A 26,858-nucleotide genomic window follows, 5' to 3' on the forward strand; every position below is an offset into this window, starting at 1 on the left:
ACATGTTCAAACATGAAAAACATATTACCAAACTGATCACATCATAAAAGCAGACAGATCCAAATGAAAAAAAAATAGAAAATAAAAAATAAAATAGAATGCTTCAATCTGTGATCTCATTTATTTTTCAAAAATCACAGTCAGTAGTTCAGTAAACACATCTACAAATTCTTTCTGTACCTTAGGATATCATACAACATGGATGATAGGGGCCTTAGTGATCATTATCAATTCTAATTCCTACATTTTATGTAGAAGGAAATTAAGGACCCAGGGAGTTAACTAGTTTGTCCAATAACATTCAGCTTATTAAAGTCTGGAGCAGGACTTGAACTCAGATCTTCTAACTTCAATGTCTGTTTCTATCTCATTGTTGTCAAATGTGGTCAAAGAGGACCAATGACAGTATAATGTCTTGATTTGTGCATGAATTGGATGTAAGGGAAGCAGAGTTACACAAAGATATCAACTTCACTCTCTTTTCTGAAGTCATGAAAGTCCAACAGCAAGACAGAAGACAGCATGACTGGTAATGGTTCTGGATGCAGTGGATGTTGACATCTTTGATTTCTGATCAAGTTCTATGGGCTTTTTCTTTCTTCATATGTATACTATCTCTTTCTGTTTCCTAAGCACACATCTGAACATTAAAAGGTGGGCAGCAATAACAGAAATAAAGGCCTAGAAGTACAAATTAGTGATGACAAAATTTTGTTACCCAAGACCTCACACATAATTGGAGTCCCTTCATCTTTAATGTGACAATCAGTTATTCTCAATATGAGGGCATAATTCCTAGTTCAATTCTACTTTGATTCTCTATTGGGTGACATGCATCCTGTTAAGATGGCACAGTGCCTCCCAATTCAATACCAATGATGGGGGCCCATGTAAATGATGATTGGACATAGAAGGCAGAGGGAACCCACACATACACATACACACACACACACACACACACACACACACATATTCTCAATATAATTAAGGAGGATCTGTGGAGAAGTAGCTTTCTTGGAGGTACTCTTCTAACTGTTACAGAAAGGACTTCTTTCCTCTACTACCATTGGCCCTGGAGCTATGGTGACTAAAAGCTTATAGCAGCAGATTAATCTTTACTCACTATTTTCCTTTTTAGGCTCTCTTTTTATTCTATAACTGTTACCTTATCTTTTCCTCTTACCCTTTTATTTCTTATTTTACTCACCTCTCTAAAATCCCCTGCTTTATCTTTTTCCCCTAGCCTCCTACTCTTATTCTATACAGCCTTATAAAAGTCCCTTCTTTCCTCTATCCCATAGTTTTCTCACCTCTCTAGAAGTTCAGAAAACTTCTAAACCTCTTCATATGTACATTTTGTATCCTTTTCAACCCAGATGAGAGTAAGTTTCCAATATTACCAGTCCTCTATCCCGACCTGTTTCTTCTATATTACTTCTTCCTTTCATGTCCTGTTTTTATGAGACAATTGCTCCTTTTTGCCTTTTCCTACCTAATTTTTTACAACTCGGCAATAACCTTTCTTTCAAAATGCCTTAGTAATTATAACAGTTTTAACAATACTGATAACATTTTTATGTATTATAAGTAGATAATCTAACCTTTATCAGTGTCTCAGTCTATAATTATTTCCTTATATTTTTCTGGATCTTTTATGTCAGATTTTCCATCTAGTTCTGGTCTTTTGTTAAAGATACCTGAAAGTCTTTTAGTTCATCAAATATTCTTTCTTTTCCTTCAGGATTATGCTCAATTTTGTCAAGTAAGTTATTCTTGGATGCAAGTCCCTCTCCTTTGATTTTTGAAATATAATGTTTCAAGATCTGGAGTCTTTTAGTGTAGAAACTACTAGATCTGAAAACTGATTGTTTTTCTGCATTGTTTAAAATTTTTCCTTGTTGTTTGCAAGATTTTTTCTTAAGCCTGGGAACTTCAAAACTTGGTTACAACATTCCTGTAAGTTTTCTTCTTAGGATCTCTTTCTGGTAGTAGTTGGTGGATTCTTTCTAGTTCTACTTTATCTTCTTGTTCTAGAATTTCAGGCAATTTTCCTTAGTAATTCCTAGTAATTATATCCAGATTCTTTGTTTTATCATAACTTTCAGGTAATCTAACTATTCTTATATTATCTGTCCTAGATCTGTTCCCTAGATTACTTGTTTTTTTTTAAATAAGATGTTTTAGATTCTCTTCTATTTTTTCTAATTTTATTATATTTTAATGTTTTATAACACCATTTGATTCCATTTGTCCAATTCTAGTTTTCAAGGAGTTTTCTTCATTAAGCTTTTATGTTTCCTTTTCTAATTTAATTCTAATTTTCTCAATTTCTCATTTCTAATTCATAGCTTCTCAGAAAAGGTTGATGTGTGTGTGTGTGTGTGTGTGTGTGTGAGAGAGAGAGAGAGAGAGAGAGAGAGAGAGAGAGAGAGAGAGAGAGAGAGAGAGTCAGTTTGTTTTTGTGCACATGCTTCAGAGAAGCTAGGCAGCACAGTGGATACAGCTATGGACCTGTAATTGGGAAAAATTTGGGTTCAAATCTAGTCAAACATTTTCTAGTTATGGGCAAGTAATTTCATTTTGTTTCTCTCTGTTTCCCCATCTGTAAAATGAACTGGAGAAGTATATAGCAAACTACACCAGTACCCTTGTCAAGAAAACCCCACATGGAGTCATGAAAAGTTGACACAACTGAACAACTATGTGTACTATCAGCCTAGGCACATTTTGTGAAGCTTGCCCCCAGTATTGACTCTGAAATCGATATTTGTCCCATTAGATTCTAGATTACTCTCTTTTCTCTCTTTCTTCCCCCCCACACTTTAAATCTCTAACTACCCAAATCTCAGGAAGAGTATGGACACAAAGTAATCCCTCTATTATTGTATTGGAAAATTCTGATGAAATTTCTTCCTTCTTAGCCTTTGTTTCCTCTTTTTTTAAAAACATTATTAGGGGATTGGATTAGCTGAGTGCAAAGGCTTTTTCCAGTTCCAAATACAGGATACTTTAAAAGCTCTTGATGCTGTCTGAATACCCTGGATCTGAAAATTCACAACAAATGACTTCACAGCTCCAAATAACAAACCTGCTTCACTCCCTCAGTAGGACACCTTTCCTTCAGCCCTTGTGACTTAGTGATGAGCCCACACAACATCTTGAAACAACTCCCAAGCGTTTTCTAACCCACAATATACTGATGAGCTTTGAGATTAAGCCACAGAATAGTAAACACAGAGCAAGAGGATTGACCAAACAGGATCCTTCGACAACTTGAGGTTTGTGGAGGATGGGACGATGCTAAAATAGAGGGGATGGAAATGGGAATTGAGAGGCTTCAGAGGCATGGAGGGGGGAAGCTGCACAAATCTTGTTGATGACAGGAGGGAGGGAAGGAGGGAAGGAAGAAAGAGGAAAGGAAAGGAATGGAGGAGAAATAGAAAGGGAATAAGTATTTTGTTCCTCTATGTGCCATGTACTATGCTATGTACTTAATCAATATCTCATTTGATTCTCACAACAACCCTGGATAGTATATACATACATACATACAGATAGCAAGATTATAGATAGATTTAGATAGAGATAGACATGATAGCTGTAGGACAAATTTCTTTAAAGGAATGGGTCTGATCACACACATTACTTCCTTGTTCAAAAATGTGGACTTCAGTTGTTCTCAGTCAAGTGACAACTAGGTGACATAGCAGATAGGGAATTGAGCCTAGAGTCAGGAAGACTTGATTTCAAATCTGGTCTCTGACAGTTACTAGTTATGTAACTCAGAGCAAGTCACCTAATTTCTATCTTTTCTTTTTCTCAATTGTAAAATAGGTATAATGATTCAACAGTTGTTGTGAAAATCAAATGAGGTGATATTTGTAAAGTGCTTAGCACAGTATTGGCAAATGCTATATAATTGTTTCTTCCCTTCCTCTGCCTTCTTCTGTGGTCTTACATTTGAACTTTTTTTTGAAGCACAAGACAACCTCTGAACATCTGTTCAGCCAATGAAATCCTTGTTTTTCTTCAGATTTAAACTACTATTGCTAGCTTTGATCTTCATATCTCTTAGATTGTTGCATTTGATATATCCTAATTTTAATGATTAATTCTTTGGTTTAATTTACATTGATCTATTGTGTTTTCACATGACATTCATTTCCTAATATACCATATCCTTTCCCCTAATCAAAAAAGTTCTTTTTATAAGAGAGGGGAGACAGACAGAGAGAGAAACAGAAACAGACAAAGACAAAGACAGACACAGAGAAAAACAGAGACATACACAGACAGAGAGAGATACACAGATAGACACACAGACAGAAAGAGAGACAGACATAGATAGAGTATATGTTTCATTAAAACCAACTCCAACACATTGGTTACATTAAAGAGTGCAGTTTTTCACTTCTATGGTCCACCAACTCCATAAGGAAGAGAGGGTTTGATTGTGTCATATGTAACTATTTTTATATGATTTTATTTATAGTTGCTTCCATTTATATTTTTTGAATCCCTGTATTTATTATTTTGATGGTCCTGCTTATTTCATGTTGTATCAATTCATATATATTCACTTTTTCCAGAATCTACTACCAAAAGTATTGCTATAAATATGAGGCCATATGAGGCTCTTTTTTTTTTTTTTTTTTTTTTTTTTTTTTTTTTTGTCTTTGACCTTTTGGGGGTATCTACCTGCAATGGAATCTTTGGACTTATGTGTTTGACAATTTAATTACTTTTTTAGGATAATTCTTAATGTTTTATCAGGATGCTTGCATTGACAGCTTCATGAACTGTGGTTTCATGTTACCTTCTTTCCAGACCCCATCCAACATTGCGTATTTCCATCTTTTGTAATCTTTGCCAGTGTGCTAGGTGTGGGGTGAAATTGAGTTGAACTGGTTTGATTTACAGTTAGTTTTGTCCCGATTTATTACAATTGATTTAATATTTTCTTTCATGTGGTTGCCATCAGGTTGAATTTTTTTTTGAGAACTCTTTTTTTTCATGTCCATTGGAAAATGAATGGTGTAATATGATTGAGTTGGTCCCTGATATCTTGAATATCAGAAACATATAAGAGATATTTGTTGCAATAGTAATTTACGGTAGTTTATATTTTGTGATCATTTCTAGCTCTTGTTTCTTTCAGAATTTTCTCTCAACCACAGGTAAGAAAACTTTCTGATTTAAGGATAATTACAGCCTTTCAAATTTTGCATCTATTTTGAATTTATGGTATAACATGATGTGAACATTGATCTAAATATAATTTCTGCCAAACTGCTTTAAAAAAATTTCCCAGTAATTCTTATCTAATAGGGAATTCTCCCTGAAGTAACTTACATTTTCATGTTTATCAAACACTGTTTTTTGAGAAAAGTTTTCTCTCATGTTTCCTTATATAATCTACCTTACTGATCTACCTACACTGATCTACCTTACTATTTTTAAAAATTCAAATCAAATAGTTTTGGTGGTTATCATTGAATAATTAAATTAGAAGTTTGTAATTACTATCTCACCTAAATTTCTTTTCCTCTTAATCATTATTATGCTTTCAATAATTATACTTATTATTTCCCTAGAGTTTCTAGATCTTTAGTTCTTCCAGTTAATGTTTTTTGCTGTTTTATCTAGCTCTATGTTACCTTGCTATTTGATTTATATAGCATCAAATTTATAAGTTAACTTATTTCACACAATAATTGTTATATTCATCCAACTTGATCATGAGCACTGAATACTTTTAAAAATATTTACTTATTCTTTATTTTTAAGGATAACATTGAGTGTGTCTTAGTAGATTGCTTCTTGGGTATTTGGAACATTTTGCAAACATTTTGAAAAAAAATTCCCTTTCTAAAACTCCTAGATTTCAATATTGTTTTTGGAAATGCTTTGATTTTTGAAGTTATATTTTGTTTACTGTTATCTTAGATAAGCTGAAATTTAAACACTTTAGTCATATGATGAGAGGGCAGAGCTCATTAAAAAAGACTTTTTTGTTTGTTTTTTAGAGCTTAAGTATTTTTAAAATTTTATTTATTTAAAACTTAAATGCAAAATAAGAGGCTGATTTGAATTAGTTTTGTCCCGATTTATTACAATTAAGGAAAGTTTGAAGGCAAAAGCAGGAGCAGAGGGCAGAGGATGATATGGATAGTGTCATGGAAATTACAAACATGAACTTGGACAGCTTTTGAGAGACACTAACGGATAGGAGAGCCTCTTGTGCTATGATTTATGGAATCATGGAAAGTCACAAATGACAGTGAATAACACCTTAGTGAAGATAATAACTATAATAGAGAGTATATTTGCTGATTCTCTAGAATTTTCTAAATAAACAAAACCATCATCACCAAACACAAAATTTCATCTCCTTGATTTTTTTCTGGTTATTTTGCCAATGTGTTTTGTTAGGCAGATAGACTTCACAGTGGGTAAGAGGCCTGGGCTTGCAGTTAGAAAGGCAAAACTTACTTGCCTTGTGATACTAGGCAAGTGACTTAAATTCTCTTAACCTCAGTCCTTTCATCTATATAAAGTGGATAATAATAGTACCTACTTTGCAGGGTGCTGTAAGAATGAACTGAGATATAATAAGTAAAGCATTTTGCATAGCATACATAAAGAATGATATACATGCTAGCTATTATTTCAAAGCAAATAATCTATACACTGCTCTGAGAAAGAATGAGAGAATAAATGAGAGAAAGAACAAGAGAAAAAAGGAGTGAAAAAAAGAACAAGAGATAGAGACAAAGAATGAAAGAGAAATAACAAGGAGAAGAGAGAGACAGAGACAGAAAAACATAGAGTTATCATATGTTAGGCACAGTGCTAAGCACTGGGAATGCAATAAACAAAAAGACAGTAGTTGCTTTCAAGGGTCTTACATGACAGGAGGGAAGGAACCTATAAAGGAGAGCTAGAAGAGGCAGAAGTGTAGCGCTAGAAATGAAGGGAATATATAGTCTGGTCAAATCCTGAATTGATGTTCTGATAGAGTACTTCTACAATTAAAGAGTAAAGGCTAAAAAGGCAGTGGAAAAAGAATCTATGTTCCCCCAGTAATGCATCAAATGCCCCATTTCTCCCAGCAACCAAAAGTAGCTCATTGGGTATGTTATAATGGATATTACTTTCAAGACTGAGTGGCAACAAGATTCTTTCCAACCCTAAAAATTTTAAGATTCTCTGATTTTGTTGAAGGTTTATCTTTGCTGTTGTTTTTGGTAATGATTATGGATAAGTCACTTTTATTATTTTGAATGTACTGTTCTGGTCAGTTTTCTTCTATAAAGCTGTACAGAACTGCAATCTAGTTGTTTTGTTGTTATTGTTTGTTAATTATTGGATGTGTTCTTCTTAGAGGCCTTAATTTAACTCTCTGCATTCTTACTTCAAAATCAATAGCTTTGTCTTGTATAGAATTTGAACATTTTCTTAACATCATCACTTTTTGTTCTCTTCTAAATTTTTTTAAACTTTACTATTTTTGTGTTTTAACTTTGTTTTCTAAGAGTTTCTATTTCTTTGGAAAGATTCTCCATGTATGTATATATATTTTGTTTTCCCAACTCTGGTTTTTTTAAAATTCTTTTTTGAGCATTCTTATCAATTCAGCTCATTTAAAAATTTTAAAATATTTCATTTCATTAGAATTTGTTGTTGATGTTCCATAATTTCTGGAAAATCCACAGAATTCTTTCTTTATTTGGATAATTTGTGTTCATTTCACTTGCAACTGTAATATTTGTTCAAAATACTCATTTCTTTTTTTATTTTTTACTCATTTTTCCTTCTGATCCATATGATCATTTTTGTTTGTTCATATATTTGTAAGCTGGATTTTTATTCAGCTACTTTCTTTTGAACTTTGGATCTTTCTTTCTTTCTATAGTTGTCTCTGTGCACTTTTCTCACTTTTTAGTTCTATTTCCCTCCAAAGCTGCATAGATATCCAGGGTGAGGTTATTATGTGATATGAGGTTGATTTGGGGAATATTAGAATAGCTTAGCCTGGTCTCTGACTCTACTCTGTTGAACTGTAGTGGAGAGGTATGTCCCTATCTGGGTTTCCAGTCTTCTTTCTCTTTGATACTGATGATCTTTCCCAGAAGGTCTGTGAATCAGAAGCAGGGAAAGGGGAATTAAATTGAATTACTACCATGGAGGGTCCTTATAGTGGAACTCGGATTTAAGAGCCTACAGGTCCACTTGTGCTCAAAGTACTCAGTATTTACAGTAAATTGAGGATAGGGATAGAGTGCGAGCTCTAATCATATAATTTCTCTAATATTCCTCTGTAGAACTTTTTATTTTCTGCAGGATCATGCCTTCTTGCACATTCAGTTATAACTGAGTTTTTTACTTACTGTGGGATTGGGGGAACCATCATCATCATCACTGAAATAACTAACATTTATACAGCATTTTTCAAGATTGTGAGATAGAGGTGTATACAAACTACTTTGGAAGTTTAATCTTCCTCTTTCAAATATCTCCCTTTTCACTCTTAGAATGCTAGTTTACCTCAACCCTCCCAGTCTTTATTTCTTTTTAAATTCAATTCAATTTTTTGAGAATTTTTAAAATTATACATAAGCATAATTTTTAACTTTCATTTTAAAAAATAAGTTCTAAATTCTTTTCCTCTTACTCCTCTGTTCTCTCTGAAACAGCAAACAATTCAGATATAAATAATACATATACAGCCATGTAAAATATTTCCACATTAGTCATGCTGAAAAAAAAAACAACAGAAAACCACAGCCCCCCCCCCCCCCCCCAAAAAAAAAAAAAAAACAAGAAAAATAAAAGTATACTTTGGTCTCCATGCATTTAGACTCCATTAGGTCCTTCTCCAGAGGCACAGAACATTTTTTCATCCTAAGTCCTTTGTATTATTGAGAATAGCTAAGTCATTCACAATTTCTCATCATACAATATTGCTGTTATTGTGTACAAATTCTCCTGGTTTTATTCACTTCACTTGCATCAATTTGCATATTTTTTTTTCCTGAAAGAATCCTGTTCATCATATTTTATTTTTTATTTTTTTTTACTGAAGCAATTGGGATTAAGTGACTTACCAGGGTCACACAGCTAGGAAGTATTAAGTGTCTGAGACCAGATTTGAACTCAGATCCTCCTGACTTCAGGTCTGGTGCTCTATCCTCTGCACCACTTGCCTAGATTCCATCACAACCATTTATTACAACTTGTTCAGCCACTTCCCAACTGATAGAAATCTCCTCAATTTCCAATTCTTTACTACAAGAAAAATAGTTGCAATAAATATTTTTGTACAAATAGACTTCTCCTCTCCCTCCTTTTTTATAGCCCTCTGGTCATGTTCCAATTTGTTCTTGAGAATTATTGAATCAGTTCACAAATTCATCAACAATACATTAGCGTCCCAATTTTTCCACATTCCCTCCAACATTTGTCATTTTGTTGTGAATGTTTTTGTCATATTAGCTAATCTGATATATGTGATATCTTAGAGCTGTTTTAATTTGAATTTCTCTAATCAATAATGATTCAGAACATTTTCCTTATTATTATAGATAATTTTGATTCCTTCTTCTGAAAATTGTCTGTTCATATCCTTTGACCATTTGTCAACTGAGGAATAGCTTGTATTCTTATAAATTTGACTTGGTTCTCTATATATGTGAGAAATGAGGTCTCTACCAGAGAAATTTTCTGTAAAAATTGTTCCTCAGTTTTTTTGCTTTCTTTCTAATTTTGGCTGCATTGGTTTTGTTTGTGCAACTCTTTAATTTAATATAATCAAAAGTATCCACTTTGCATTCTGTATCTTTGTTTGGTCATAAATTCTTCTCTTCTCTTCTCTTCTCCATAAGTTTGACAGATAAAATATTCCATACTCCCCTAATTTGCTTCTAATATCACCCCTTATTTCTAAATCATGTACCAATAGTGAGTTTATCTTTATATATGGTATGACATATTGGTATATATCTAGTTTCTGTCAAAACTGCTTTCCAGTTTTTCTTGCAATTTTTGTCAAATAGTCATTGTCCCCAAAACTTGGATCTTTACTTCCCAATATTTCTTCATTGTTTCTTCTATAAGAGTTGAAATATCAAAATTAGAAAGGATTTTAACATATATCTAGTACAATTTGACCCCATATAATATTTCTGGCAAATGGTCACTAAGCATTATTCAATTGAAAAACTCTATTTTAGGTAACTCACTACCATTAAGGCAGTTCTTTCTGCTCTGAAGCCTCTCTAATAGTTAGGAAATCTTTCTTCATCCTATTGTTCCCAGATTTACCCTCTAGGCTAGAATAAGGCTAATCCTTCTTCCACAAGACAGCACTTTAAATTTTGAAGACCATTATCTTCATCCCCCTCTTCCAACCTAAAAAGAATTTAGGCGGTTTTAGTGGATGGAAACTCAGTATGAGTAAATAGGGTGATTTGGCAGTCCAAAAAAATGTACTAATTCAATGCAGAGATATATAGAGAGGCAGAGCTTCCAGGAATAAAGAAATATTAATCCCTCTATATTCTTTTTATCTTAGACTATATCTTAGGTAGTATGCTCAGTTTTGGATGCTGCATTTTAAGAAGGTCTTTGATAAATGGGAGAATATCTAGTGAAGGACAACTAAGATGGCGAAGTGAGTCAATAAACTCTTATTTATTTTCCATAGTTCAACTTTGTTTATTTTCAGTTTCAAATTTTCTCACATCTTCACCCTTTCTCCTACACATTGAGAAAGCAAGAAATACAAAGTTAATTATAAATATAAAACAATTATCCCAATTAGCATGCTTGTTGATTCTCTACAAATATGAAGTCATGCAAAAAATTTCCTTATTAGCCATGTTCCAAAAGAATAAAAAGCAAAAAAGATTTTTAAAAATGCTTTAATCTGTATTCTGAATCCATTAGTACTCTATCTGGAGAATGGCTACAGTATTTTATCATGAGTGTTTTAGAATTGTTGTAGGTCATTGTGCTGCAAATCTTTAACAATTGATAGCCTTATAAGATTACTATTACTGTGTAAATTATTCTCATGGTTCTACTCACTTCACTCTATATCAATTCATAGAAGTCTTCCCAGATTTTTTTTTGCAACATTTCCTCATCATTTTTAATACCAGACTAGTAATTCATCACATTCATATACCATAACTGTTTCAGTCATTACATAAATTGATGAATAGCCTCTAAGTTTCCACTTCTTTGCCACTACAAAAAAAGAGCTGCTATAAATATTTTTGTACTTATTGGTCCTTTTTTTCTTTTTCTTTTATCTCATTGAGGTACAGACTAGTAATGGTATTACTGGGTCAAAAGTATGCTTAGTATTATAGCTTTAGGTACATAATTCCAAATTGTTCTTCAGAATGGCAAAACCAGTTTATAAGCTTCACCAATAGTGTATTAGTATATTTTCCCATATCTTCTCCAGAATTAGTCATTTCCTTTTCCTATCATATCAGTTAATGGGTGTCAGATAGTATCTCATACTTGTTTTATATGCACTACTTTGATTATTAGTGATACAGAGCATTTATTTGTATAACTATTGATAGATTTGATTTCTTTCTCTGATGATGTCTTATTCCTATCCTTTGATCATTTACCAACTGAAAAATGGCTCTTATTCTTACAAATTTGGCTCCATTTCCTATGTTTGATAAAAGATATTTTTATGAGAGAAACTCTGTGATAAAGATTTTTTTCTAGTTTTCCACTTTTTTCTGTTATTTGTATTGTTTGCGCAAAAACTTTTCATTTTTATAGAATAAAAATTAATGTTACCTCCTATAACTCTCTATTTTTTTCATCATAAACTTTTTCCCCATGTATATATTTGATAGGTAATTTCTTCTATGCCCCATTGGGTTGCTTGTTATATTCTTTACATCTAAGTAATCTGCACATTTGGAATTTATCTTGCACATAGTGTGAGATGTTGATCTATGTCCAATTTTTACTAGACTAATTTCCATTTTCCCAGAACATTTTGTTAAAAATTGGATTGATTAAACTCTAGGTTACTGTGTTAATTTTCTTCTGTATACCTAATCTACTCCACTAATCAACTTCTCTATTTCTTACCCTGTACCAAATTGTTTCAGTGATTACAGTCTTATAGTAACAATTTGAAGAGGAATTAGATGGTAGAGTGAACACAGTTTGGTTCTAGAGTCAAGAAGACCGAGTTCAAATCTGGCCTTAGATTTGATACTGCTAGGCACCCTTCCTTCCCATTTAAAAAATTTGTTCCCTAGATATTCTTTAACTTTTGTTCCTCCAAATAAATTTTGTTATCATTGTTTCCTAGCTATATAAAGTAATCCGTTTTAGTTTGATTGGTATGGCGTTGAATAAATTAATTAATATAGTATCATAATTATTATTATATTGGCTTGGCCTATTAATGAGCAATTAATATTTCTTCACATATTTATTTATGTCTGTATTTATGTGAAGAATGCTTTATAGTTGTGTTCATATAGTTACTGTGTATGTCTTGGCAGATAAATTCTCAGTTTTTTATACTGTCTATAGTCATTTTAAATAGAATTTCTCTTTCACTTCATGTTGGATTTCCTTGGTAATATTAATAAATGCTAATGATTTGTGTGAACTTATTTTCTCTCCTGCCACTTCTGAAATTGTTAGTTGGTTCAATGAGTTTTTTACCTAACATTTTTTTAAGCACCTATTATGTGTCAGGCACAGAATCCATGTCATGCAAGAATCACTTGAATGAATTTATGGTATCACTTAGAGAAGACTGGGGGGAGGGGTATGATAATTGTCTTCTAGTGCTTGAAGGTTGTCCAGTGAAAGAGGGATTAGGTATTTGATTGGTGTAGGAGGAACAATGAAAAAGGGGAAGGGTGAGTTAGTGAATGTTTAACAATGGGTTTAGGAGGACTACACATGACACATTTTTTTTTAAAGTTTAATATGTATTATTAACATTTTCTTCATAATTAATAAAATAGTGATTCCACTTGATATCCAAGGTATAAAAATTCACATTGAAAATTTAACAATCATCTCTCCAAATTAGTATGAGTTAAATGCAGCCCATAAATTGAGAGAGTTACAAAGAGACAAATTTAATCTGGAAAAAGTCTCTAAGAATTAGAGCTGACAGGCAAAGGAGCTACCTGAAGAGGTAGTGATTTACTCCTTCTTGGAGACTTTTAAGCAGAGATTGGAAAATAATCAATCAATCAGCATTTATTAATATGATGGCAGTCACTTTACTAAGCACTGGGAATCTAAAAAAGGAATTAAAAAAACAGATAGCTCTCAAGGAGTCTAATGGGGGGAAACACTTGGCAGCTTCTTTATAGTGGCAATTCCTTTGGGGATGTGAGTTGGAGGTGGTGAGTCAGGTTCCTGCCTATCCTCAAATTCTCTGATTCTGTAATTCTAGCTAATATGGGACTGTGGAAATCGTGTAGTCTGTTTGAAATACAAAGAACAAAATGAAGGGGACAACTGTGAAATAAGACTGAATATGTGAGTTGGAATTTGATTGTGAGTAGCTGAAGTAGCAGGCTAATGAGTTTGTATTTGATTCTATACACCACCTGGAATATGATCCATGATCAGACCTGTGTGGTAGGAAAATGATTTTAGCAATTTGAGTAAGGATGGATTGTAGACTAGAGAGACTGGAAGCCAGAAGATGAATTAGGAGACTGTTTCATTTGAACCATGTAAAGATGGGAAGCTTTCACAATCTCTCTAAGAATAATAGAGATAGCATACCACACAAACATCTGGAGCAGCTTGGTTTAAGGATAAGGACTCTTTGAGTTCCCTCTACCACCACCCTTACTCACCAACCCAAGTTATTCCATAGTAATGAGGTCCTAAGATTCTGAGGTTGCCCAAGAAAGCCTGAAGTACTCATAAAAATTTCTCCCTGAGGCAAGCAGGAAAGGGCCCTGATGAAGATCCATTCCATCCTACCCCACCTACTCTGAAGTTTGTGGATAGCCCCATCTCACTATGTCCAGTCAGAAATTCAAGTTGTATCAATCCCCTGAGCTTAAATTTCCCCTATAAATCTGCTCATGGCCCATGCCATCTTTACTGAATCGGTTTTGGGTTAATCCTGCCATAGCATTCTACCTCATGATGGCTTTTTTCTCGTCCCCATGCCTTATGGAATCTTTCCTCTCATCCCCCCACCATGCTTCATACTGTCTTTCTCATTATAGCTAACTCTTTAGGGTGCTAAATCTCTCTATGGTTTTAACCTACCAGTCTATGGTACATTCACACTTCATGGCATATTCCTTTAATAGGTTCTTCCAAACCTTTCCTTGGTAATCCTATTGCACTTCCAAATATATTTCATATTTACCTTTCCTGCTGTCAATTGTATCTTCATTTTATCTGTAATCTGTTCTAAATAAACCTACTTTTTGCCAAAGAGATGGCCATTGTTAATACTTCACGTGACAGAATCCCAACATTTGATGTCTACACCAGTCTCATCATTTGGTGCAGTATCCAAAACACATCAATAGCACCAAAGGAGTGAGTGTTTGAGAGGAATTTCTTTGGCTTCTAGCAGTGGCAATAATCAACAATAGAGCTGCTTTGTAAGCCAAATGAAAAGGAAGTGTTTGCAGGAAGGTAGAAGTAGGAAGTGCCAAAGAGCCGAAGGGGCTGGGCACCAAGGTAGAAATATGTACCTGATTTGTTTTGGCTCAGAAAGAATCCAATCCTTAAGTCTCTGGCTCTGAAAGTGGCCTGGGAAAATCTGGGAATAGGAAGTGCTCATCCTCTTCTCAGCTTCAAGAGAGGAGCAAGTGGGGATACCTGAAGTCCCCCCACCTCTTCTCACAGCTGCCCCACCTCTGTCCCTGTGCAGGTGAATAGCAGCTATACTATTCTCCCAAAAGAGAAATTGGGCCAGAATGAAGGATACTCCTTATTTCTGTATTCTTAGAGAGTGAACCTTCCATAGGAAGAATGAATGATGTTTCATTAATGTAAAATAACTAAAGGAATACAATCTTGATTATTGCTATGCAATTTATTATTTACAGAGCCATAGAATGCCAGAGCCTCTGGTTTCAACCCCTGCTCCCATCTTACAATGTGGAAAGAATGACTTACTTGGAGTCACACTGTTATCAGTATAAAATAATATGATCTGTGTGATGATTACAACGGCATAGAAATGCTAAAGGAAACAAGCAAGACTTTGATTTAGCCCCAGAAAACATGTGTTCAAATCTTAGCTCTTGTATTCACTGATTGTGTGACCTTGAGAAGAAAGCAATCATCTGTTTCTGGGTTCTCAGTTTCAAAGTTCTTTTAAATGATGGATTGAACAATTCCTTAGTTCTTTGCCATCTCTCGATCTTACTGTTCAGACAGATAGGATTTATCATCGATGATCATTTCGTTAGGTCTACACAGCAAATCCTCAGGCCAAAGAATGAACACTAAGGGTCGCTAGCTGCCTGTCAGTGACACAATGATTTTTTTTTCCAAGCACATAGGGTATCTGGCAGTCCTTCTCACCTCCTCTGCCATAATGCTGATAGCAAAAGGGGACTGCATCCAAACAGGGACATCACAAGCCCCATGGTAAGACCTCAGCAATGAATTCGGGAAATCATTTGCTTGGTTTAACCAATCTGGGTTTTGTTGCCATGGTGACAGATGCAAAACAGCCAACTGGCATTCAGTTTGCTATTCATCTGAATTTGGTTGTGTCCTAGTGACAGAGCCTAAAGCATCTTGTTCCAGAACATCATGTCAAGTGGTGAACTATAAAATACAAACCCTATTCTAAAGTTCAAAACACTGGTAAATGAGGAAGGAAGGTTGAAAGAACTCTTACTGTAACAGCCTCAAAATCTGGACATCCTATTAAAAAAATCAGGGTATCAATTTGCCAGTTTACCAATATTTAGATTAGAGCATGATTTCTTCACACTTTGTGTGTTCTGGACACTTTTAACAGTCATTCTGATAAAACTTGTGCATCTCTTCTCAGAATCAGAATGTTTTTAAATGCATAAAGTAAAATGTAAACTGATTGAATTGCTATAAAGATGTTCATTGAAGTCCATGGCCTCCCTGAAATCTCTTGTCACATTATTATTCTGATATGCTTCCCAGCAGCAAGGTTACGGCCAGGAGGATATAGGGCTATGTACTTGGAGCTGATGTCACAAGAAACAAAAAGAAGGCTTTCTAGAAGAACTTTAGCACATTAAAGCTGGGAAGTTCCTGGGAAGTATCTGACCCAAGACCTTTATTTTACCAAAAAAAAAAAAAAGAAAAGAAAAGAAAAGAAAAAACTGAGGCACAAGGAAACTTGTACCCCAAATAGGGTCTTAGAAGTGGATTGTGTGCTTATTATCCAAAAATCAGCTTAGGAAATTGGGAGAGTCTCATCATCTGGTAATATGGGTGTATCAGATTTGGAGAGGGAAAAAGTGGAGCAGAAAGAAACTGATGGAGAGAACTGAACAGAAGGACCATGATCTGAATTGATAGTCTCAAGAAATAAGGAAACCAGCTTACTTAGTGAAGAAATTGAGGATACATTTACTCCAAGAGCTCAACAACATGTGCATTTTTCTACCAATGAAGTGTGCAAGTCACCCCTGCCTTCTCAAGGGAAAGGGAAGAGAAGAAATATTTATTAAGCATTATGTGAAGCAGTGGAAGAGTGCCAGATGTGGAGTCAAGAAGATCTGAGTTCAAATGTGACTCAGATACTCACTAGTTGTGTGTGTTTGGGCAAATTATTTGTCTGCCTTGGTTTCCATAACTGTGAAAGGAAGATAACAGCACCTACTTCACAGGATTCTTGTAAGGATCAAATGAGATGGTATTTTTAAAGTATTTGATACAATATCTGGCACAGATGAAGCATTGTATAAACGTTAACTATTAATATTAGCTATCATGACTAAGTGATCATGAGAAAACAATTTAATTTCTTTCTGCATCCTAATTTTCACAACTACAATGTGGAGGTGATTCTACTATAGTTCTCCCAGTCTTACCAAAACTAGAATGAGCATTCTGGAAGCAAGGTCAAGGTTGAGTAGAGAATCAAATGAAACCAAAGTAGGAAAGGTAACTGCATGAATGGGGGAGGGATGGAATAAGTGAAGGTCATTAGAAGTGAGGGAAATTCATTACCATGTTTTGCTGCTTCTTTTTTTTAAGAAAAATGGGATTGGGGCAGCTATATGGCACAGTGGATAGAGCACCAGTCTTGATGTCAGGAGGACCTGAGTTCAAATCTGGTCTTAGACACTTAATACTTCCTAGCTGTGTGATCCTGGACAAGTCACTTAACCTCAATTGCCTCAAAAAAAAAAAAAAAAAAAAAAAAAAGAGGGGATGATCTTTCCATCTCAAAATCTCCCATAAACAGATGTCTGTCTTTATTCAAATAGGAGTTCCTTTAGAGAAGGAATTCTCTTGCTTTTCTATTGGTGCTCATCTCTCAATGATAATATTCTACTATAGCACACATCAGAGGGGAGATGACAAAGAGAACATCTGGGTTCTGCTAAGCCACAAGCTAATTATTTCCTGGAATAGAATCACCAAACTTTAATGGTGAAGGGATCTCAAAGGATCTAGAAAGGAAGACCTGAGTTCAAAATTTGGCTTCAGATACTATCTGTGTGACCTTTGGCAAGTCATTTAACCCTGTTTTCATCTGTAAAATAAGCTAATGAAGGAAATGCCCTGATGAGGTCTTGGGTTACTAGGTGGGGTTGGCAAAGAGAGCCTGAAGTACTAATAAAATTACTCCCTGAGGCAAGGAGGGAAGGGTGCTGAGGGGATCAGCTTAATCTTATAGCCCCACACTCTGTGGAGGTCTTGAGTAGCCTCAACTTGCTGTGGCCAGAGGGAAATGGAAATCCAAGTTCTATCAAATCCCTGAGGTTAAATTTGTCTATGGCCCATGCCATCTTTTCTGAATCCATTTTGATTTAGTCAGCTACAGCTTTCTGTCTTACAGTGTCTTTCTCCTTACCCCTCGCCCATGCCTCATGGTACCTTTCTCCTTCTTATAACTAACTCTTTTAGGGTACTAAACTCCAATATGGATTTAGCCTGCCAGTTAAGGGCATATTCTAATCTCATGGAGTATTCCCTTTTTCCTGGTGATTTGTGAGTTCCACTAGGGAAGTCATCCTTCCCATTGTTAATCGCTAAAACCCCTTTTCCTGCTAACCATATGGGCTTCAACTCTATTTCATATTTACCACTCTTGGTATCTATTGTACCTCTTCATTTTGTCATTTTGTCTCTTCTCCTAAATAAACCTACCTTTTGCCAAAGAGAATGGCCATTGTCAATTCTTCACATGACTGAATCCCAACATTTCATGCCTGAACCTCAAATACATCATTTGGAACTTGCAGGAACTACCCTGAACACATCAAAACCACTAAGAAAACCCAAATGGCATCAGAGTTGGACATAACTGAAATGACTGAACAACAAAGAGAACAAAGTGTAACTGAAAAGAACCCCACCCCCACCCCCAAAAATATTCAATTCAATTTATCAAACATTTGTCGAGCCCCTGTGCTACACCTATGGATGTAAAGGATTTTTTTAAAGGCTCCTGCCCACAAGAAGCTTATATCCTACTGGGAGATATAACAATACAAGTACACAGATAAGTAAATACAAGCGGATTTAAGGGAGAGCATAAAACTAACAATTGTGGAAGAAAAATATTTCATGGAGGAGGTGATAGAGGAAGTGAGGAAGGAAGATGAGAAAACACAGTGGCTGGAGATAAGACTTGAAGTAAAGTCATGCAAGGCAGCATTCTGCATATCCCACGAGTTAAGCTGGGAATCAGGAAAATATCTAGCAACAATCTTGCCTAGGGATGTAGAGTACAAAGGAAAAGAAGCAATGTATCCTAAAAGATGGAACACTGAATGCAATCTAGAGGACCTGTGTTTGAGCTTCTGAGTTTCTAAGAATAAGTTACTTAATTTCACTGAGTCTCAGTTTCCTCATTAGTAAAATAGAGATATGACTACCAATAGTTCTTTGTATATTCCTAAAGAAAAAACAAAACAAAACAAAAAACCCAAACCAAAAAACAAAAACAAAAACAAAACAAAACAAAACAAAAAAAACATGGGGCAGCTAGGTGGTGCAGTGCCTTGAAGTCAGGAGGACCTAAATTCAAATCTGGTCTCAGAGACTTAATACTTCCTAGCTTTGTGACTCTGGGCAAGTCACTTAACCTCAATTGTCTCAGCAAAATAAAAATAAAAAATAAAAAAAGAAAGAAAGCTTGTAAAAATAGTTCAAGATAAAGAGCCTTAAACACTCCGTCAAGGATTTTAATTTTCTATTTTATCCTAGAAACAATTGTGAGGCACTGAAGATTTTGAAGAAACAGTGCAACATGATCAGACATCCCTTAGGATGAATTGGAGAAGGAAAACACTAGAGCAGGGAAACCAATTATTAGAAAGCTATTGCAATATGGCTGGCAGGAAATGATGAAGATGTGTACTAAGGTAACAGCTATATGTGTTCAGAGAAGAGAAGAGATTTGTAAAAAAAAAAAAAAATAGATTTGGTGAAAGTTAGAATCTTAATGGCTATGGAAGATGAAGGAGAGAGAAAAGTCAGGGATAATTCATAGGTTTTGACTATGAAGAACTGGAAGTTGAGTAGAGCTTTCCAGAAAATGAAGTTTGGTAGAGGGTCACATTGTTTTAGTGCAGGAAATGAAAGTTCCTTTACAAATGGTCATCCAACCCTCCTCTTAAAGGTCACCTTGATGTGAAACCTACCAAATACCGAGTCAACACATGCTTTGAAGAACCTTTTAGCATTCATAAGCTGTTCCCACAGGCTTCAATCTGCCTCTTGTTAACTATTTCTCTTAGTTTTGCCCTGTGGAACCAAACAGAAAAAATCAAATGTTCTCATTACAAAGTAACACTTCAAATACTTGAAAGCAACTTTTATCCTCCACTATTTTTCTTCTGTCAGATATACATAGAGATAGACATGGAGAGTAGACAGAGCCAGAGACCAGAAAACTTGCTTTACTCACAGGCCAAAACATTAACTTACATAAACTTAGCTTTTTAGAGTGAAAACTGAGAATTTAGAGATCATTGAACCTAGTAGATCTTAATTTTAGGTCCACATATTCACAAGAATTGGATCAATTTCTAGGAGCCCTGTGAAATTGGAATTTTTTATTTTGGTGACTGTTTCAGTGTACTTGGTTCTCTTTGTAATCCTATGTATTTCATACATTTAGAAGTTATTCTGAGAATAAGTTTCATCAGATCAAGGGTATTCATAGCACACATAAAAGTTAAAAACTAATCTAGTCTAACCTCCATATTTTAACAGATGAGAAAATGGCAAAGACAATTCAACAAAATGAGCCAGGGATTTCATATCATCCAAACTCATCATATCTTAACTGGGTTTCATACCAGTTTAGGTACCATTATTTTGTAGAGCTGAAAATGTGCCACAGTGGAAAAGGAGAAACGGTGATCAGGGCTATGGGATTCCATGGGATTCCATCAATGGAGCCATTCCCCAAACCTATCAAGGTGGCAGCCCTTTTCTCTAAGGCTTTTCCTAGAGAAAGAATGATTCACAGCATAAAGTCCAAAGTCAAAGAATAAACCAGGAAGAACAGAGTACAAGTTCCCCAAGGGAAAAGTGCCCTCCCATTTCCTCAGGTCCTGCACCAAATCCTCAATTAGCCCAGTTCCTAATTCTTTCCATGGCCTGCTCTCAAACATATCTTTTTCCAGCCCAACCACAATCTTGCTCCTGCCCTTTTGTCCATCCCTGCTATCAGGAGGATGGAAGGACGTTGACTCTTTCACTGGTGTGACCCATCATTTTTGTTTCCTTGTGATGTTTTTCCAGTGCCTCATCACTTATTCCTTTTATTTGAAGAACAGCTGTCTGGTCTCTAAATAAGGGAAAGGATGGAAAACAGAGCTCAGGGAAGTGTTTACTAGCCCACCCAAATATACACAAACACACACACATACACATATCCAGCCCATTACAGAGTAGTGTTGCTATTGGGATTGACAGAATTCCATGTGATCAGTTGTTCCCCTTTTAATACTAGGCAGGAGAAAAGTACTTCTATTTTCCTCTGAATAGCAAGTTCCCAAAATATTACTTGTCTAGACATCTACTGCACATTTCTAAGTGCTGTATTCCAAATCAGGAGTGATCAAATTACTCATTTCTACAGATCTGCTACCTGAAAGGGTGGTCCAGTCCATTGAGATGTTTTAGGCCTCCTTGACTAGCTAGAAAAGGAAATTCTAGGCTTATGATGTCAGAATGGATCTCATATAAATCTATTTGATTTTTCCTTTCTGTCTCTTTTTTATCTGATTATCCTGGGCAGAAGGAATAAGTGGAACATAGGTTCATGGGATTGTAGGCTTAAAACTGGAATAGACCTTAGAAACCATAAGATCTAAAATCTAAATGGAGAGCAACAGAAGTGGAGTGACTTGCCAAGAATCACACAAATAGGAAGCATCTGAGACAAAATTTTATTGCAAGTTTTCTGGACTCCATGTCCAACATTCTGTAGCACCTACTTGTCTCATGTCAATCAAATAACAAGCACTTATTAAGCACTTTCTATGTGCATTAAAAAAACTTGGATTTGAATCATTGCTCTGACATTTACTGTGAACTTTCACACATCACTTCCCTCATCTTTAAATTAAACTTCCCCAAAACTTCAAAGGAAATGTGAATTTTGGAAGGACTTTGGGAAGCCTTAAAGAGCTAGAAAACTATTATTGTTCTAGATCTATGACTTTATCAGTGCAAGGAAGTGCGGACATATGAATTAACCCAGAGTCCCCAAGAGAGACCTGGGACTCTGAGATCTGCAATTTGTAATTGATTCAAAGGAACCTAACTCCTTCTGCCTCCAGCTTGGCTCTCTAGCCACAATGCCTCAAGCTATTATTTAAAAAGTACCATAATTATTTTTGCTAAAATAATATAATAAATCAAGTCATTAAAATGAGCTATTATTATTTAATTTAATTCAAGTTTGATATGAATAAACAGGACAATAAGGCAGCCAAAATCAATCAGTTTGCCAATTAATAAGCATTGAGCAAATACCTAAAATATCGTTTACTGAGTTAAGTGTTATGGATACAAAGACAAATGTGAAACAATCTTTGTCCTCATAGAACTTACATTTTATTGAAAGAAACAACTAGCCCAAAGTATAGACAAATTCACCTAGGATTTCCCAAAGGACTCTGTTTTTATTCAAACCAGATCTGATACTTTGAAAGAATCCTTGAAGGTGCACAATTTCTTTCTTTCTTTCTTTTTTTTCCTTGGTTATTAACTTGGACTTGATTCAGGATCATATTTAATATAAAGTTTTAATATAACATGACTAGGTTTCCCCTTATGAGTCCTCAATTCCTAAAAAAGATCAATATACCATTTTAGGCACAGGAAAGGCTATATTTCATACCCATTTAGATTTTGGGTCTTATGGTTTCCAAGATCTATTCCAGCTTTTAGCATAAGGTGCTAAAGTCTTACATCAAGCATGTAAGAAATCCATCCCCACCCCTGGAAGAAAAGCAAATTCAGGGTTACTGTTGTGGTAGTATTTTTTCATTCCAGTAAATCCCTCTGCCACAGAGAACATAGCACAGCCCCTCCCTGAGATTTTACTGAGGTTTAGACTCCCCACAATGATTAAACTTGCTTTGTATCTTGCTGAACAAGATAACTTTTTTTCATGGCTTTGCATGTTTTTGCAATTTTTTGCAATTTTTTGCAAAATATGGATTGGTGGCCCCTTTGCAATTTTTTTTTTTTTTTTGTAGGATGCCTCTTGGGAATCAAGTAAGTCATCTTCTTTCTTCATTGCTGCAAACAAATGTGATCTTAAGTTGTGTCCAGGAGTGTGTAGCTTATGGTTCTACTATACCCAATCCTGATCAGATTCCATTGGTAGGGGAGGGATTGTGTCTTCATTTTTTCAAAGACACTTTCAAGGTGGAAATTAATGAAAAGAATGGAGGTTGGTTCCACAAACAGTGCTTAACAACTTCTGTCTTCAAGGACTGGGAGTAGGGATAGTCTTAGTACTATCATTCATGAGTGTCTTATCTGGAGAACAATTGATACAGAACTAGTTCCCCCTTTCCCCAACATTTGGGGGACATCTTCCACAAGTATATGCAGAATTCAGGAAAAAGAAGGATCAAACATGGAGACTACATGTGGAAAAGGCATAGGTCAAAGGTTTTGAAAGCTCTTGGAAGTCCTTTCTCCTTTCATGGAGTCCTCAGAAAATTCCCCTCTTTGGTAGTCTCCAAAGTTTGATATCTTCTTTTCCTTGGATGCTTTTAAGGTAGGATCTTAAAAATGGAAAGGCAATATCTTATAGAGGTGTCAAGCCACATTATGTACACAGTGTGTCCCTCCTAAATACTTAAGGATGTTGAAATTGAGGATACTTTCCTGAAGCAAGAACCTCATTTTTGCATTCCTTTTTAGAATTGGAAATTTCTGGAAAGACCATCTATGTCTAATGCTTGTTGTTGTGTCCATGTTATTAGCATGGTAACACCCACACATTTCCGTTCTTGTAAGCAGAAAAAGCAATACTTAAGGACATAAGTATCCTTAATTTATTTTGATGAAAAGCCAGGTTCCTCTCAATTAATGAGAATTCCCATGAACTTCCCTCTTCCCAGTGAAAATCTGGCCCTCAGAAATCTGTGCTCTTTTATGATGAAGTTGAAAAATTGGACCATCACATTGGCTATACTGTCCTGGGAATGGAAGGACTAAATTAACTGATTTTCTCTAGCCTGTGTGATGAATACAAAATAGGGACTTGGGGAACATCTACTCCAACATATGTGTAGTGCCCATGGTAAAATACATAGCAATTCTTTAGTGAACAGTCATGACTTGCAAAGCTTTGCCGAGGTAGAGGCACTGGGAAAACCTAAATAAGACACAAACCTTACACTCACAGAGCTTTCACTCAAAAGTAAATAGATTTAAAGAGCTAGAATATAAAAGACTTTGAAAATCCTAAAATTCTATATAAATGTCAGTTTTTATTATTTTCCATTATTTTTATTTACATTCTAAGACTCTCAAGGTAAAATCTCTAATGTTCTCTAATTCCATCAACATAGCTAGTGCTTCCACAAATTCTGATCAAAGCTCTTCTTCTAGCCATGTGGATCTTAAAATGAATTATTCCGTGGTAAACCAATGGTTGGTGCTCAAGGGACCATCTAGACATCATTGAGCCCAACTCTCTCATTTTACAGAAACAGAAACATACATAGAGAAGTCATAAGATCAAAGCTGATCATAGATGTCAAGTCATAGGGGAATATGATAGTCATCTAGTCTAGCCTTCTCAATGAGGAATTGAAATTGAGAAATATCCAATGTCTTGAACACAATTTACACAGCTACTAAATGTCTGAGGGAGAACTAGAACCCAGGTCTTCCTGACTACAAATCCAGTGGCCTATCCAATATATTATGCTGTACTTCTGAATTTGCTTAGTCTGATTCTTGGACAGCTGGTATACATACTCATAAAGGTCAGAGTGAAGGTTAGAATACAGAGTTTCCTATTTCTAAATCCAGAATTCCAAATATCATATTATGCTGCCTCAGGATTGAGAGAAAACTCACATCACTACATGGGCCATCCACATAAATGTCTGAGAAGAAAACCTCCTATCCAATGGCCAATAATTTACACAAACTATATATGCTTTTGAAAGTAGTGGCTTTAATGTACTTACATTTATTTTCTGCAAATAAAGATGATTCCCATTTTGAGATATGGTGGAATGTGAATCTAGAAAAGGGAGGTTAGAGTTAGATTTTATATGGTCAAATAAGAGCATTGGTAAGGTCCTCCTAAAATTCTGACAAGAAGCAATTATTCAAAGAGAAAAATAATATTGATTAAGTGGTCATAATGTGCTAGATGTACTAAGGGCTGAGCATGCAAAAAAGGACAAAAATGGGTTCCCTATTTTCCTGCCTTTGCCCATGCATGGATACTTGGAGGAGCCCCCATAAAACTGAAGAAGTAAGCAATTGGAAACATCTTTCTCTTCTCTTCCTTCTGTTATTGGAAAACAAAGAATCATCTCTTCTAAGATCATTAGCTGAGCATTTCTCTTAGTCCAAATCATGTTTCAACAGCCCCTCTCTAATTGGAAGGACCCAGGGTAGTGTATATTGCTTCTACTGGATCAAATGCCAAGGCACCTTGGCTAGCACCAACTGACAAGAGGCCTTTGACAAGCTGGTCCACAGGCTGTGAGGGTGCCATGGAAGGCCTGCTGTAAATATAGCTAGCAACAGATAAGGCCTTCCTCATACCCTTCCACTCTCTTGCTACTGACCATGCTTCTGTTCTGTGTCCAATCTACAAAACAAAGGCAAGAGAAATGATAGCTACATATCCTTAGATCTATTTTGAAGCTCATAGATGATTTGAAAGTATCTCTTTTGGATAGTATCTACATTTCTAACAGAGTGACTTGTGCAATTAAATGTTTAAATCCATCGTACTCCCATTTCTCACATAATTGAAGTCTCCAGGCTCTCTATAAGACTGAGAAATAGAGAGAAGCCCATTTGACAGAAGAGAAACTGAGAACAGGCAAAATGATAAAGGATTTGTCCAGGGTCTCACAAGTATTAAGTGGGGAGAGTCAAATTAGAACACAGATCCTTTACTATAGATCATTTGTTTCATTGTTTTTTTTTTCAAAAACAAAAACATAATAATAGACAATAATGTGGGGTAGAATTAACTTGGTATTAAATTCTCCTGGCACTCATTCCCAAATGGCTGCTGGCCATCCCTTCTACATATTTCTCCTAGGGGAACAATAGGATCATTCTTAATTAATTCTTTGGTCTTCCCAACAGAGCAGAAGGGGGATAAATTAGCCTTACTATATATATGACTCTTTTCCCACTGCCTCAAGAGGACCAAGATGACAAGGTTCATGGTCAGCCTGATACTCCAAGAGGAAGTGCTGTTATGGTTAATGTCTCTCTTATTCCCCCACATCCTTTGGACAGGGATTAGTTCCATTTAGCTGACTAAAAACTGAAATAGTGCCAAGTAAATAGGCTAGGTCACAGAAGAGAAGTTACCCTATCAGTTTGTATAGGACTATAGGAATAGTTCTACAACTACTCACAGATTTCTTAAGTTATTTGATACAACAATTCTGATGGACTTGACTCTTTTCACAGTGAGATGATTCAGACTAGTTCCAATGATCTTATGATGAAGAGAGCCCAGAGAGAGGACTGTGGGAACTGAGAGTGGATCACAACATAGCATTTTCACTCTTTTTGTTGAGGTTTGCTTGAACTTTATTTTCTTTCTCATTTTTTTCCCTTTTTGATCTGATTTTCTTGTGCAGCAAGATAATTGTATAAATATGTATGCCTATATTGGATTTAACATATTTTTACTATATATATTTCACTTGCCATCTAGGGGAAGGAGTGGGGGAAATGGGGGGGGCAATGGAATACAAGGGTCAATGTTGAAAAAATTGCCATTGCATATGTTTTGAAAATTAAAAACTTCAATAAAAATAAAAAAATAAATAAACCGTAGGAACTATTTTAAAAAAGTGATTTGATACAACTTGACACAAATTACTTTAACCTATGTTCTTTAACCGTATGCAGATGATATTATGCATTACTTAAAATAAATTTGGTAAAAGAAAAAGTCT

At 35.3% G+C, this 26,858-nt stretch overlaps 1 long non-coding RNA gene across 1 annotated transcript; it reads right to left on the reverse strand.

Moving 5' to 3' along the window:
• Nucleotides 1-19,313: 19,313 nt before the first annotated feature.
• Nucleotides 19,314-26,373, reverse strand: LOC116419947. Its single transcript, XR_004230270.1, has 3 exons — nt 24,888-26,373; nt 20,517-20,667; nt 19,314-19,959 (listed from the first exon to the last, which is right to left on the reverse strand). It is a non-coding gene; the product is annotated as an uncharacterized LOC116419947 (long non-coding RNA).
• Between the last annotated feature and the right edge of the window lie 485 nt (nt 26,374-26,858).

The sequence above is a fragment of the Sarcophilus harrisii genome, chromosome 6 (genome assembly GCF_902635505.1).
Source record: "Sarcophilus harrisii chromosome 6, mSarHar1.11, whole genome shotgun sequence".
Lineage (NCBI taxonomy): Eukaryota > Metazoa > Chordata > Mammalia > Dasyuromorphia > Dasyuridae > Sarcophilus > Sarcophilus harrisii.